Here is a 14,697-nt window from a genome sequence, read left to right as displayed (position 1 = left end):
GAAATGAAACACACCACGAGCGGCTCAGGAAACAAATATAATTACAGTGTTTGTTTTTAGCATTCAAAATATGCTCATTACGTATGCTACCAAACACTTAGGAATACTAAGCATTAGCTACTCTGAGTCAAACTCATGGTCCATTTCTTTAAATTTGACCTGTACTAAGGTGCTGCCAGCACGAATGTGAAGAAAGACCACGTTACTGTAATATGCAAGGTTCTGTTGTTAAAAGTGATATTGCCGCTTTGCATAGTAAGAGTCTTGGTTTTGTTTATCAAATCAAATATAAATGCTGCAATTTAAAAACAATGGCAATGATCTCATTCATCTCACAGCCCTAAACTCCAATGGCAAGTAACTTTACATCCCTGCACAATTACCGCCGTGATTAGTCTCTCTCGTTGACTTTATCAGAACACCCTGCCAGGCTCCATCCTTTGATTACGGAGAGAGGGTTGAAACACTTTTCTGGGAAAAACGTCGACCATGCACAAAATGTAACTTTCTGGACAGACCAGATTATGGCACTTATAAATATTTTATGTCAAGTCTTCTGGGCTCCAGGGCCGGCTTTAGTGCTGGTGGCGCCCTGTGCAACAATGTTTGTTGGCGCCCCCCCAATGACCACCTCCACCACGGATTCTCTCACTAGCACCCTTTAACAGTGATCAAGCCTCCATAACCACACTCTCTCAGATGCATTGAATTAGTTATATAGCGCCACTCATACCAGTGTAGGGTGTCCGAGCACTTTGCATCACACACACATAACACAGAGACACTCAATCAAACGTGTGTAAATCAGTGCATAGGAAATGTTACATAAGCCAAAGGACTAAAAGTGTAGGAGTCACATGTCATCCATACTGGTAGGCAGTATAGTTTAAGAGTGCTTGGTGTGGAGAAGCACAAACGCACAGTCGAAAAAGAAACAGCATAGTTAGGAGTTTTTGTTTAATAATATGAAATCGATTTCTCGCCAAATTAACCCTTTTTGCTACATTAATCAATGTTCTAATAATGTATACTTTGCAGTGTGTATGCAGTTCTAGGATGAAAGTTAATAGCTCACTATTCTATATTAGGACTTTATGTTATAAATTGCAAGTAACAAAAGGATGCCTCTTTTGAAAGCAGTAACCTGCTGATCTGTTTACATCACACGCACTCTGTAATCTACTTGGTACACGTTCTTTGCAGCAGGCATATTAACCCTCTGCACTAACTTCACATAGGTCAAAACCTCAACTATACAAAATGCTGATCTCTCTCCAGGAAGATAATTAATCACGAGTTTTCTTGACATTTATGTGAGGCCTGGTAATTGCCGGTGGAAAGAAACGCTGCAACAGGTGCTTCAAAAGCATAATAAACTTTCCAATACGGCGCCCCTAGGAAGCCAGCACCCGGTACGGTGGCACCGGTCGCACCGCCCTAAAGCCGGCCCTGCTGGGTTCCCTTTCCACACTTCAAGTTAAAATCGGAAGAATGTAGAAAATTCCCGGAGACTCGTTATGTATTTTATTTGTGGCTTTACAATTACATTTCAAAGGCTAAAAAAAGCTGGATTTGCATCGTTAGCTCGAGAATGATAAAATACCCAGGAGCCAAGCAGCTTTGACCTGCATAAATCTACGCTGGAGGGGGTGGGGGTCGTTCGGTCTTTAAATCAACTATAATTACAGGGTGTTCTGAAATCCGACCCACTTGCAATCCCGGGAGGCCTAAATGGAGTTTCAAAATAACAAAGATTTCACTTACCGAGTGCCTGGGGAACAGAGGCAGCTCCGTGGTGTCTCTGTGAAAAAGGGAACAAGGCCTCACGCTCGCCTAACGCTTCTTCTTCCTCTCCGTACGTCGTCGCTGTACTGTACTGCGTCACTGCATGCAAGCTGGATTAGCCTGAATATGCCGGCCGACGTCATCGCAGCGCGACACACCCACACACTAGAGGCGACACAGCACTGTGTCGGGACACACACTTTGGAAAGCACTGCTGTAGATGGTCATTAGTGCTGCCACTTGCTCATCCTATTCTGCCATCGCCTCTGCACTGGACTTCAGCCCTGCCAATTGAAACCAATACAATACAGAGGTTGGGTCTGGTCCTTCTGTTGCTGCTGGTGTTCTGGTTGATGGTGTTATTGGCTGCTTTCAGACAAGACTGTCCTCTCTGTAAGTTGAAGGAAGCATCCCAGAACTGCGGGGTGAAACTTGAAGTTCCGGCTGTACTTCTTTCAAGTCCATGGCTTACTCTACAATCCACCTCTTGTATTCATCTACCTCTTGTATTTTAAAACATCCCCTTCAGAAAAAGGAATGAAAATGGGAAGAATTTTTTTGTACTGTGGATCAAGTAGTGTTGCACAGATGTACTTTGGACGCAATGATGTTATGTTGCAGCCTTGTATTACAAGCCAAGCGAAGAATTAAAGTCTCAACCAAGGCATGCGCTTCTATATTTTCATTCATACCCGCGGGGGCGAGCCTTTCAGACACCTTCTTTACCTGCTCTTGTAGGAAATGCAACAACGGGATTGCTTGACCCATCATACTGTCCTCCTTTCTAACTCCCCGTGTGAAAACCTCAGGCATTTGACTAGGCCCCATTTGTCTGCATCCATGGTCATAGCTTTCCCAACTGCATTCCCTCCTCTTTGAATGACAATGTCTGTTTGTATTGCTCAAACAGACTTTGCAACATCCAAAAGGTCGAATTCCAACGTGTTGGCACCTCCGGTATCAGGGATTTAACTGGTGCTCTATTATTATGCTGAATAATCCGGAACTGCTTCTGGGCTTTAAAAGAATAGCTAAAATTAGTGCAGTTTATTCTGCAGGTGGTCAGTATGTTGCTGACTATGTCTTCTTTTTTAAAGAGGTCTTGCACCACCAGGTTGATGCAATGGTCCAAACACAGGACCCTGAAATAGCCTCCATCTGACATGGCCTTGACTATGTTACTGCCATTGCCCGTGGCAACAAATCCAATTCGGAGACCTCTGGGCCGCAGCTATTCATACACCTTGCTATTAAATTCCACAAAGATTTTTACAGGTGTATGTGATTTCTCCATGGAGAACATGGCCACTTTTGCATGCCACAGAACGCTCTTAAAACTTTTTTCAGGGCCAATACCTGCAGATATCTTTTGCTTTACCCCCGCAAAGGAGATCTAGCGTGCAGTGATGCACATGTAATCAGTTGCCTGACAACTGGTCCGCATGTCTGTCGTCAGATGCATGGTGTGAATGACACTTTGCTGCAAAGCTTGCCCAACATCACAACGTGATGGAGTGCTGGAACAGCAAGTATGGCAAAATAGGTCCGACTTGGTACCTTCTATTTCGGGCAGATGGCAGCCACAAATTCTAAGAATCCCACTCCTTCCACATAAGAAAAACGGAGGAAGTCCAGCACTAACATTTTTGCCAGCTCCCCATTGAACAAATGAGCGGTTGGGTGGTTTCACTCGTACGGCCCCTCCTGCCTAGACATGCCAGAAATAGTAGCCTGTATTTTATTCTTTTCCGGGGCCACTGAAACAGGCGTCTTTCAAGAAGTAGATGGTGGTGGTAGACTCAATGTGCATCGTGGTGGGCCATTCACTGCATAACCTGGTACTTCCATCTCACTCTGAATCTTGTGTCATTGTGAAGTCGCAGATGTGGGTGAATCTGCTTGTGCCCTGCTGGGGACGGGGCTTCTTTGCGTGAAGATGGCAAACTCTTCTTCCTTATCACCTTCCACCTTGATCAGACTTGTAACTGATATTCCCTGGCTCTCACCACCACACCCACATTCAACAAGTTTTTTGAGGTGCCCCTCCCACTTGATTGTGTGATGTTTTTTCATATGGGTCATTTGGCCTCCAGTACCATAATTTGTACCAGGCTTACCTTGACAAACAGTTGTGCTACAAATGCTGCATGCTAACCATACAAAAGTCCCAAATTGTAGAGGAGTACTTTTTTACTCTGCTTATGCCTGAAGAAGAACTGGGGGTAGGTGGACGTGTCATTCATCGATTGCTTCTCTGCTCTTCCTGAGGAAGGGGTTGGTGAAGATCTCAGCTGCGGCTGTTTAAATATGGGAGCTGGTGGCAGTGCTACCCGTGCCACATTCCCCCGAGCAGGTTGAATAGCAATGTCAGACTCCTCACTTTCACCTTCCACCATGACTGCCTCGTTGTCGTCAACCTCCTCATCATCTCATTCCATAAGTCCAAGTCTTTCAGGTACTTTTCTTCTCCCTTGCCTCTCGTGTTGTCCCCTGGACTCTGCCAGGGTCCACTCCATGTCCCTATCATCATCAGAAGTGGTGCTTGGAGAAAGTTGTGGAGTAGTACCCTTCCTTGCTGGAAATCTGGGAGCCAATGATTCTAAAAGAAGAGGTTCTTGCTCAGAAGGAATCTCAACCTCCTGTTCTGCTCCAATATCAGGCAAATGTACTATTGGTGGCTGTGGCTGCTGTCCACTGTGCTCCATTTCTGAAACGATTGTGTACTACTTTGAATTGGATTTGTCCCTTTCGCAATGTCACTACTTGTCGATTGCAGTGGCTGCCTCACTGACAGACATGGTCCTGGGCTTAGGTTGGCCGTGGTGCTGTTGCTTCAGGAGTGCCGGAGGCCAGTATGAGCAGGTACAAGTTTGCCAAAAAAGTCCAGTGGTAGAAATCGGCTTCTTCTCTTCCCCACTGGCCACTTTCTTGCTAGCACCTTTCTTTGGGGCCATCTTGAAGCTGTCAGTTGGCAGGGGCACTTAGCTTCCCAAGCTGAAGAGATGCCAGTGTTGTGTAGTCAGTCACGCATCATGTCATGCACAGGCCTTCTGTATGGCAGTACTGCGGGTGATGTCTCTTCTCTTGTGCACCTAAAAGCAGACAAGTAGAAGAACATCAGTGAAACGTAGCATTGTTGCAGTTCAATTAGAAGAACAAACAAATAATATCATTTAGTGTGGTTACCCAAGTTATTATTAATAATTAGCAATACAGTGTAACTATCCATATGTAAAACCACACCAACATAAACTTTCATGGTGTACACTCAGGAAGGAGAAGAAAGAGCAACAACAACATACAGATGTAACTGTTTGCTTTATGTGCATCACAGGGAAGTGCAGATGACAATGGAATAATACTTAGACAATGAATGCTGTTGTGCAGTCCGTCAGGGATCAGCTCTTTCCCTGCAGCTCCGCCTGACTGACCCAAGACCCCTACCTGCTGGGTACTGTGCTCCGTTTTCTTTACTTTACACAACTTTATTGTGTCTTGTTTTGCCTTCTGCCCACTGCTTGATTTTCAGTGGCTTGTCCCTCCGCTTCTCCCTCAGCCCATAACGCTGCCTTAGTGTTCCCCTTCCCGCCTCAACCCGCCCCGCTCCCGCCTCCCAGACGCGCGTCCCTCCCCTACTTAAATGGCGACCGCTGTGAGGTCGCGCTGCTGGCGTGCCAAAGGCACGCCTAAGGCAAGCCCATCTGCGCCTGTCCGCGCCCGTCCGCACCTGGACCGCGCCCAACCCCCTGGCCCCCACGAGCACCACGACACGAGATGCCGCTACAACGCCACCTTCCTCAACGCACTCAACGCCGGCTGAGCTACCGGCTGCTTCCAGGCCACCCCGAAGCACACCCACGGACAATTCACCTGCCGAAACTGCAGCTTCCCCATCCAGCGTACACCAGCACGACCTGCCCCCTCACCAAGACAGGCAACAACCACCTCAGATGCATACTACACAACATCCGCTCCATCCACAGGCACGCCGTCGAGCTCTGGGACCTGCTCAAATCATCCTCCCCGGACGTCACCTTCCTGACAGAGACCTAGATGAATTCCTCATCGGCACCCAATGCTGCCATAGCCATCCCGGATGGCTACAAGAGCACCCGCAGGGATCGCATTAACAGACAGGGAGGAGGAATCGCCATCATCCACAGAAATACCCTCAGAATCTCGACCAACACCGAAGACACCCTCAGCACCACCAAACACCTGCACTTCCCTATCCACATCGATCCCAACACCACCCTCAGAGGAACCCTCATGTACAGCCCCCCTGGACCCTGGCCACAGTTCATCGACTCCATCACAGATGCCATCAGCGCGCATGCCCTGGCCTCCACAGACTACATCCTCCTCGGAGATCTCAACTTCCAATCCGAGAACACCAACGACAGCAACTCCACCACACTACTGGACAACCTCGGCCTCAAACAACTCGTCACGCCGGACACACGCTCGACCCCATTTTCTCCGCCAGCAGCCACGTTGCCGTCAGCCACACCACCGAACTCCACTGGACCGACCACCGCTGCATCCACTTCTCCTTCAAGAAAACCATCACACACAACCACCAGCAAAGAAGCCCCCATCGCAGCTGGAACAGGGTCACCGAAGACCAGCTAATCCCCACCCTTGCCCAAGACCCACCGACCGACCACACCGACACAGCCGCCCATAACATCAAGCAATGGATCAACGGCTGCGCCAACACTCTCGCTCCGATCACGAAACCCACAAACAGACGCACTGCCAGAATAGCCATCTGGTTCACCGCCGACCTCTAGACATCCAAGCAGACCTGCCGGAGACTAGAGAAGAAATGGCGCAGTGAGCAAACACCGGACAACCATGCAGCCCTCAACAAAAGCGGGCGGCGGTCTTTACGTCCGCCGCGGACCCCCAGCCATCATAATATGGCAGGGGGTCTTTGATGTGTGGATGGCGGGCGGATCACCCACGGCGGTGACTACCGCCGGCCTGGCGGGGGAGATCCTCCCGCCATCCTAATGGGGCCCAATGTGGGACTGAGTCTGCACATACCATCAGAATATGTTGACCTTATCCGAGCTAGCTCACAGTGCACCATCTGGACTTCTAAACCTTACAAGGTACAGGATGGTGTCTGCAACCTCAGAACATGATAACCCTGATTATTCAAGGAAATCGAGGAAACAAATCTACCATTTCTTGTTAACTCAGGCATGCCCAAAGGGAAACATGAAGTAAACAATTTGGCATTTCAAATATTTATTGAAGCAATTGGACTTGTGTAAAATATGTTACCATTGTGCATTTCCATTGGATTATATGAATGCATATAATTGTACTCCTAACTAGCACTTCCCATCCTATTAAGCATAGGGTGTGCGGGTCTGCCAGAACACCATAAAGTGGTCTAACTCCCCATTTACCTACAGGTGTGTGTCATTTGGTAGCCAGTCTTGGTGTAGAACGGGCCGCCGTTCTTCTCAGGATATTGACGGGATTCAGCTCGGCTAGAATTCCAACATGGTGCGACCTCAATAACCTATCCAAATGCTCCTCTTTCTAAACAAAGGCTTGGTGCAGTTTATATAATGAACTGGACCCATTTATTCTGAGCCTGATCTCTGGTCTGGCTGTCATTGTTGATTCTACCCACCCAGAGCGGTTGCCGAACAGACAACAAACCATGACATTTTGTGCAATGTACCTAGTCCTTGTACAGAATGTTGCAAGGCCTGATAATTTGGCTTCAAAGAAGCATACCACTTTCTGAGAACATTATCCTATAGGGTGATGCAAGCAAATGTGTGTTAAATGTCATCGTTTAAAACAATGTCAACTATTAATGTGAGCATGTAAAATGGAAGTGTCTGTGTCTGGGATCTATATACCCTCACGAGACCCACTTCTTGTCTGTAAGGTGACTTCATATTAAATTTTAAACAATATAATTTGCTCATGAAACCTAAAATCTTAAAATACATTACACTTTTATAATATAGAGAAAAAAAAGCCATTTGCAAGCCTATTTGAAAAGAAAACTGTTAGTATAAGAATATCATATATCAATATATATTTTTTAAACTTCATAAATGTTTAAATGTTCAGGGAGTTAGACATAATAATATTCTTTCCACCTTACGCAGATGATTTATCCAACGGCACCCCAGACCCAAGTTCAAAGAACAAACATGGTTAGCCAACCCAAACAGCAGCAGCTGAAGGTGTCACAGCCAATAGTGCATCCGTACAGGATGAGTCAGGATCGGAATATCCAGGAGCCGATGCATCCAAGGAAGGCTTACAATATGCATTTTGCAGCAACGGCAATCATGCAGTACATCTTTGCAGGTGGATTCTTAACGGGCCCATCAGCAGTTTTATATTCGTAGAGTGGACCAGTTGTATTCCAAGGCATATATCCAGGGCACACTAAAATGTGCACTGCAGACATCGGAACACAGGCTGTACCCAATGTAATCATATAGGTCGAAAGGACAAGGACCAGTTGTTGTTTAGCTCCTGAAGTAAGGATGCGACAAAATACTGCATCATACATTCACGACACAGTAGCACATGTGGCAATGCTATTCCTATTTGGCCAGGTGGCAAAACATCGACTGGAGAGCAACAAAAATAGAATCAGGATCCCTACAAATAGAAACAGGACAAATGGTATGCCTCCAAAAACACTGGAAACCAAGGAGTGTATGAAAGATGGAATCACTCCAAAGACAGTCTGGAAAGTACTAATAGACCTAGACTTAAGAGCTTTAAAAAACATTTACTACTCCCGCAGTATTTGAGGCGTTACAAACGTGGTGAACAAGTTCTCCGAAATGTTGTGTGAGGTTACTGCTCAGTAGTGACTGGATTTCAGAAGAAGAACTTGCAACTAGAAGCTCAATCGTCTCCCTTGCAGATGTTAAAGAAACTTCTTTCTGAAACAATAAGGCTTTCATTCTGCTCATACTATCAAAGTTCACGTCAAAGATAGAAATTAAAGGCCATATTGTCACTTCTCTAACTGTACGGGTTGGTGGAAAAAACATATTCATACTACAGGTCATGAATCTGGAAACCATCACCACATAGGGTACTCCCAGTTTTATCCCACAGTATTCTTGGTCATTCAATATCAAATAACTCCCAATAGAAAATAATCTGAATGCTGGATGAATTACATCGGCTGGGGAACCTTTCAGAAAGCAAGCTAAGTTTGCCTTGGATGCATTACATGCTCAGCTAAGAAACTTTTGGTGCCCCTATTTCTACACCTGCACCCAAAAGGTAGGACCCATGTCTTGTGTACAAATCTCTCCAATAACGCTTCATATCTGCCTACTTGATAGTGTTGTAAGCAGCTCATAAACGGGAATGTTGAAATTGGCAGAGATATAAATTCATGAATTATCCAATCGGCTGATGGCGTTTCTGCCACAGTGAATGGCAATTTCTCTAGATATTCTGTACTTAACATTGTGTATGTTGCATCCTATTGTGCCAACATGTTCTGCTTTGTTGTTGAATTGTATGGCAGAAATAAATCAGTTGTGTTCAAATGCTTCCAGGGCAGGCAACTATTGCACAGAGTCTGTAAAGTCCAGCTTAATAGCATGATGGTACTAAGCTGACTCTGTCCATGTTGTAGGAGGGACATGTCACGCTGTATTATGTCAATTGCTGATGACACAATGTTACTCACATAATACATTCTAGTGGATAAAGTAGTTATACCATTGTAGACTACTGCTAGAGCCTTTTGTCAATTTCATGTATTAGTTCAGCAGCTTCCTGCTGTGACTTTACACAATTTGTTGTATATAACATACAAAAAGTGCTTTTGACGTGGCTTTCTAGGACCTTACAAAAATCCTCCAAATTCATATCATCTGAAAGGAGACAAGTGTTCTTTCACCTCATCTAACATGGGATGTTTTAACCATTTGAGGCATAATGTTCCCAAGGTATATGTTGTTACTACTCCTGAGTGTTGTGTCTGCGCTTAACGTGGGTCTGGTCTATTTATCCTAAACCCCTTTGTGTTATTTAAAATTGTGCATGACAACCATTAGTATCTAATGGCTACACTAGTCATCCCTCTGGACTGTAATGTGACGAATTATATCTACACTTTCTTGAGAATGTTGTTAAATCTTTCCTCTGTTTAATTTGTGAATTGTTGACAATTTTCAAACCATGAAAATGTGGGAATGTTAGGTGTATTCATATCCTTTATTTTGACAAGGCTGAGGCAGGATGTTTGTTGCACAGCTTGTTCAGGAAAATCATTTGTCTTGGCATAAGACAAGCTCTAAACAAAGCTTCATTGCCTTGAACTTGGCAGTCTTTACTTCCCCAAACATATTTTAAATAAGTATTGTTTTTCCAAAGGTTGTACCCCAGTATTGACAACTGGGAAATTCTCACAGTCCCCAAGATCTCCGAGGGGGTCCCCAGCACTTGTATGTCCCCAACAGAGTTTCCGGTGGATATCAGGACCGAAGGTCATAGAAACCCACCCAGTAACCCCTGCAACCAGCACCACTGTGTACGATGTGTTTTGTACGACAGCTTTACATGGTACTCCAAGTTTTGTGACATGGCAGTTGGTACTAGAGCATGTCATTGATCACTATCATCAAGATTGTTATGGCTGTTTCTTTGTGTATTTGAATCATTGTTGTTTTTGTGATACCTTATTGATTCCACTATCTCAGCCCCCCAGCACATTTAACAATGCCCTGGATATAGCGGGATCTGTCGAGATCTCGGGAAAACCCCGGCGGTCATGTTGCGCGTGGTTCATCCATTTAAACCACACCGATTTTCAGACGGTGCTTTGCCTCAAGACACTGCCAGGGCATTTCTCCCGTAGCTTCGTTCTTGCTTCTGCAGTTCCGCGCCTGCTCCCCAATCACAACTTACCCTCAGGGCTCCTTTGGACCATGCCTGGCTGCAACGAGACTCTCTGTTCAGCCACCTGAAAAACAAAAGGTAATCCGGGAGTAAATCCGCTCCGCTTCAGAAAGGACAATACTGAGCACAACAGCAGCATTACAGTAAAGTAACCAATGCAAGTAAGCGCTACCAAGTTTGTTCAATGCTGCCAGTGAACTATTGATTTTTGGCACTAAATTTGCACAATTTGCTTTTGGCAGTGAACTCTTGATTTCTGTCACTAACTAGCACAACTTGATCTTCACTAAGCTACAAATTACCTGTGCGCATAACAGACTACCAGCGCACTACTCCACAGTTTTCCTGTGCTCCTAACAGGCTATAGACTGCTCCGAACTGTCAGATCTTAATCTACAATTTGTAGAACCAGTTACTAGTACATTGTGGCAACATGTGTGTGGGTAGAAGGTGGAAATACATGTCCTGATCGTTTAACATGGTATATACTTTGTTGTTGTTAGATTATCGATTGAGCAAGTACTAACCCCCAAAATTCAACCTCCAGATGGATCTGGATGTACAGACACTAGCCTAAATGGCGACCACTCTCGACATCGCAAAGATATCATAACTCCAGTAATTGAACACAGGTATGAGGGGTTGGGGAACTACAGTAGAGGTTGTGATAGGAAGAGACAAGGACAGAACTTCAGGACATAGGTCACTTATATCTCCTCTCCTCTTCCTCTCTTAAAGGTCGACAATGACACAAGGGCATCTATCTCGAAGTTCATCAACCAGGCCTTTTTCCTTGGACCTTACAGAGCTTCCTCGTGGGCACACATAAAAACACATGCATTAAGGGAGGGTATGCAGAGTTGGGTCCATATCGTCATTGCAAACCAAGCAGTGCGGGGTACCTGGTAAGCGCCACACTGTTGCGACTTGACAGAAATAAAGAGGGCCATATACATTAATTTTATTTCGGTTAGCATATTTTTCTTTGCTGGGAAAGGGAGACGTTTATGATAAGAAGACTCCAAGTCTATGTGGATCTTGCCAGAAAAATAACCATACTTCTGTGTGAATGTTTTGGGGCTATGTAAAGGTGATGTAGGGCAATGTTCCCATTGTGTATAATTAAATACTGCACATGGAGTACTAGGTATGTGTAAGTAATGGTGTGCATATAAATGACAGAACATTTCCACTAGATGTTCCACTATATATATCTTTACTTTCAAATACAGTGTAATGTTCTAGCTCATCAAGGATAGATTTGACTGTGTTAATATCCATTTCATCTGAGATGCTGCCAGGAGTAATAATGTCATGTAGGGATATTTTAAATACATATGGTATCTGTAAAGTTTCTGTCAGTCCAAAAATATCATATGGTTCCTTATCTCAAACAATTCCATCAAGTACCGTAACCACCGAAATCTTCACAAGGCACAGGTTTCTTCGCACTTTGTGTGATGAAGAATGAGGCTTCAAAACCTCAGTTACCAATTTAACTAAAGAGCATTCTAGGAGGTAGTGTCCATTCAGAAGCAGAAAGAATAATGTCACAAAACCAATCCAAAGGAAAAACAACAAAATGGGAATCCAAATGTAAGTTCCATGCGGTGGTGGGTCTTACAAATCCGAGGAAAAGTCATCAATGTCAGCAAAATAGCCAGAGGCAGTCTGTGAAAAAACAGGGACCTCAGTTGATGCTGTAGAACCATAGTGGATCATAATCAACAACTTTGTTGTTGGCATGTAATCTGTATATTTGCATATGGTGATTGCATGGTGTTTGCAGATGTAACTGGAAGTAGCAAGACCTCAGAGCTAGATATCCCAAGCTGGGGAGCAGAAACCTCAGTGTTTGGTAAAAGCATGTAACAGTATTTCTTGTATAATAGTGAAAGAAGGCAGGTAATTACCCAGGAGCCCCGTGGCCTGTTTAGGACTGGCCACATGGTGTGGTTTGATTAAGTCGATCAGCACAAATCTTTTATGTTTACAACCAGCAAGGGGTAGTAAAAGTACAGTTCTGGTACGTTCAACTGCCAGGATAGGCTCAGGTGCTCTGAATAATGGGACAAATAATTGTTTGTCCCCAATCTTCTCTCAAACCAAATCCCCAATCTTTGGAATCCAGCCAGGAGTTGCTGGTTGTCCCTTCAATTTGCTAGTGGCAGAACGTTTCTGTGGCTCACTGCTTTGCTCGTCCTGAAGTCTCTCAGTTTCCGTAAAACAGGCAAACACTCACTCATATCAAAAGGCACTTCTGCCGCCAATGTGCTAGGATTGTCAAGGTCTGGAACCCACATCTTGACCCCAAACAGGACCTCAAAGGCAGTCAGACGACTCAAGGATCTTTTTGGCAGATTAAAGCTTTCTGTACACTATACAGGTGGTGGACCCAACTTCGACCTGAACCTAAAGCTCTAGCTGTTAAAGATTGCTTAAAGTTATGATTATTTCACTCCACTGTTGAATGACAGGGGGAGGAGTAGTACACAGTCACACAAAATGTTCACATGGTATCCTGGTAAGCCTTAGTGGCAAATGCTAGGCTCTGGTTCTAAAGGAATGCAGCTACTACATATGTACCAATGAAGAGTTACAAATCTTTTATAACAGTTCGAGCATCAGCCGACAGCCGATCGCTGTGGCCATACCCATAGGAATCGAGAAGAGGAATCCACTGCTAACAGAATGTATGCAAAAGAGCAATCACTCTGTAGTACCCTGCAGTTAGCCCAGTTAAACACAGGCCATAGGCTTGTTTGAAATTAAGAGAGGTGTTTATGGTGGACATTCTGTGGTGGAGACTTATTTGTTGACAAATGTCACATTTAACCCCTTCCCCACTCATGACGGAACCACTCCGTCATGAGCCACGGTCGCCGTGTGCTCATGACGGAGAGGTTCCGTCATGCTGCGGCCGTTGGCTAATTCCCCGCCTGTGCGGGCGATTAGCGCAGTGGGCGGAGTCATGACGGAACCACTCCGTCATGAGCACAGCTCAACCGCGGCTCATGACGGAGTGGTTCCGTCATGAGTACCGCGCCACCGCGCTGCCCCCAAACTCCCCCCCCAGCGCTGCGGCGGAATTCCCGCCGCAACGAAAGGGTTAAGGACATAGGGCCTGATTTAGATTTTGGTGGACAGGTTACTCCGTCACAACGGTGACAGATAGCCCATCTTCGGAAATATAACTTCCATTACATTCTATGGGATTCATATTTCAGATATCTATCACCGTTGACAGAGTAACCCATCCACCAAGATCTAAATCAGGCCCATAGTCTTAAGTCTGTTTATATAGACCTGGCCACTAGTAGCGGTGCTGTAGTAGGGAAACTGTAGCCTCCACCCCTGCATGAGCAGATGCTAGACCCTCTTGTACTCCATGATTAATTCTGGCCTGCAGTCTAAATTTGGAATTACTCTATCCCCGACTCCGGGAGGACGAGCAAACAGAATGTTTTGTGCACTTAGCTGTTAAGAGTATTTTGCTGCTGGAAAAGATTTTGGTAAGGGGTTGCCGCAGCGTGAAGCTGTGACAGCCATCATTATGTCTCCATCTATCCTCATATCAGAACAATTTACTGTAGCTATGACAGTAGTTTGTACTGCTGCCTTTGAGGCTTCATTAGCCAATGAATTCCCAGCAACATGTATTCCTACACATTGATGATTCAGCATGTTGAAAACATGAGCCTGTGGCAAACTTGCTTTAAGCTCATCCACCTTTACCTAAAGCAACTTGTGCTTGATAGTATACCCTTTTGAGTCTCTGAATCCATTCTGGCTCCAATATTGTAAATACTCGTTGTACACAATAATATGAATCACCTACTATAATTGTGGGGAAATCTGAATCTATATTTTCAAGTGGCTGAGTTACAGGTTTCAGTTCAGCCAGCTGTGCAGAGCAATCACCTAGTGACTGTGAAAAGGTTTTTAGAGGTTGGGATACTCTGTCCCTCATTTTACCCCACTGCGCAAGCGGCAGAGTAT

This window comes from Triturus cristatus, chromosome 3_1 (assembly GCF_964204655.1).
Source record: "Triturus cristatus chromosome 3_1, aTriCri1.1, whole genome shotgun sequence".
NCBI classification, from domain to species: Eukaryota; Metazoa; Chordata; class Amphibia; order Caudata; family Salamandridae; genus Triturus; species Triturus cristatus.
Note: the sequence above shows the minus strand (reverse complement) of the source record.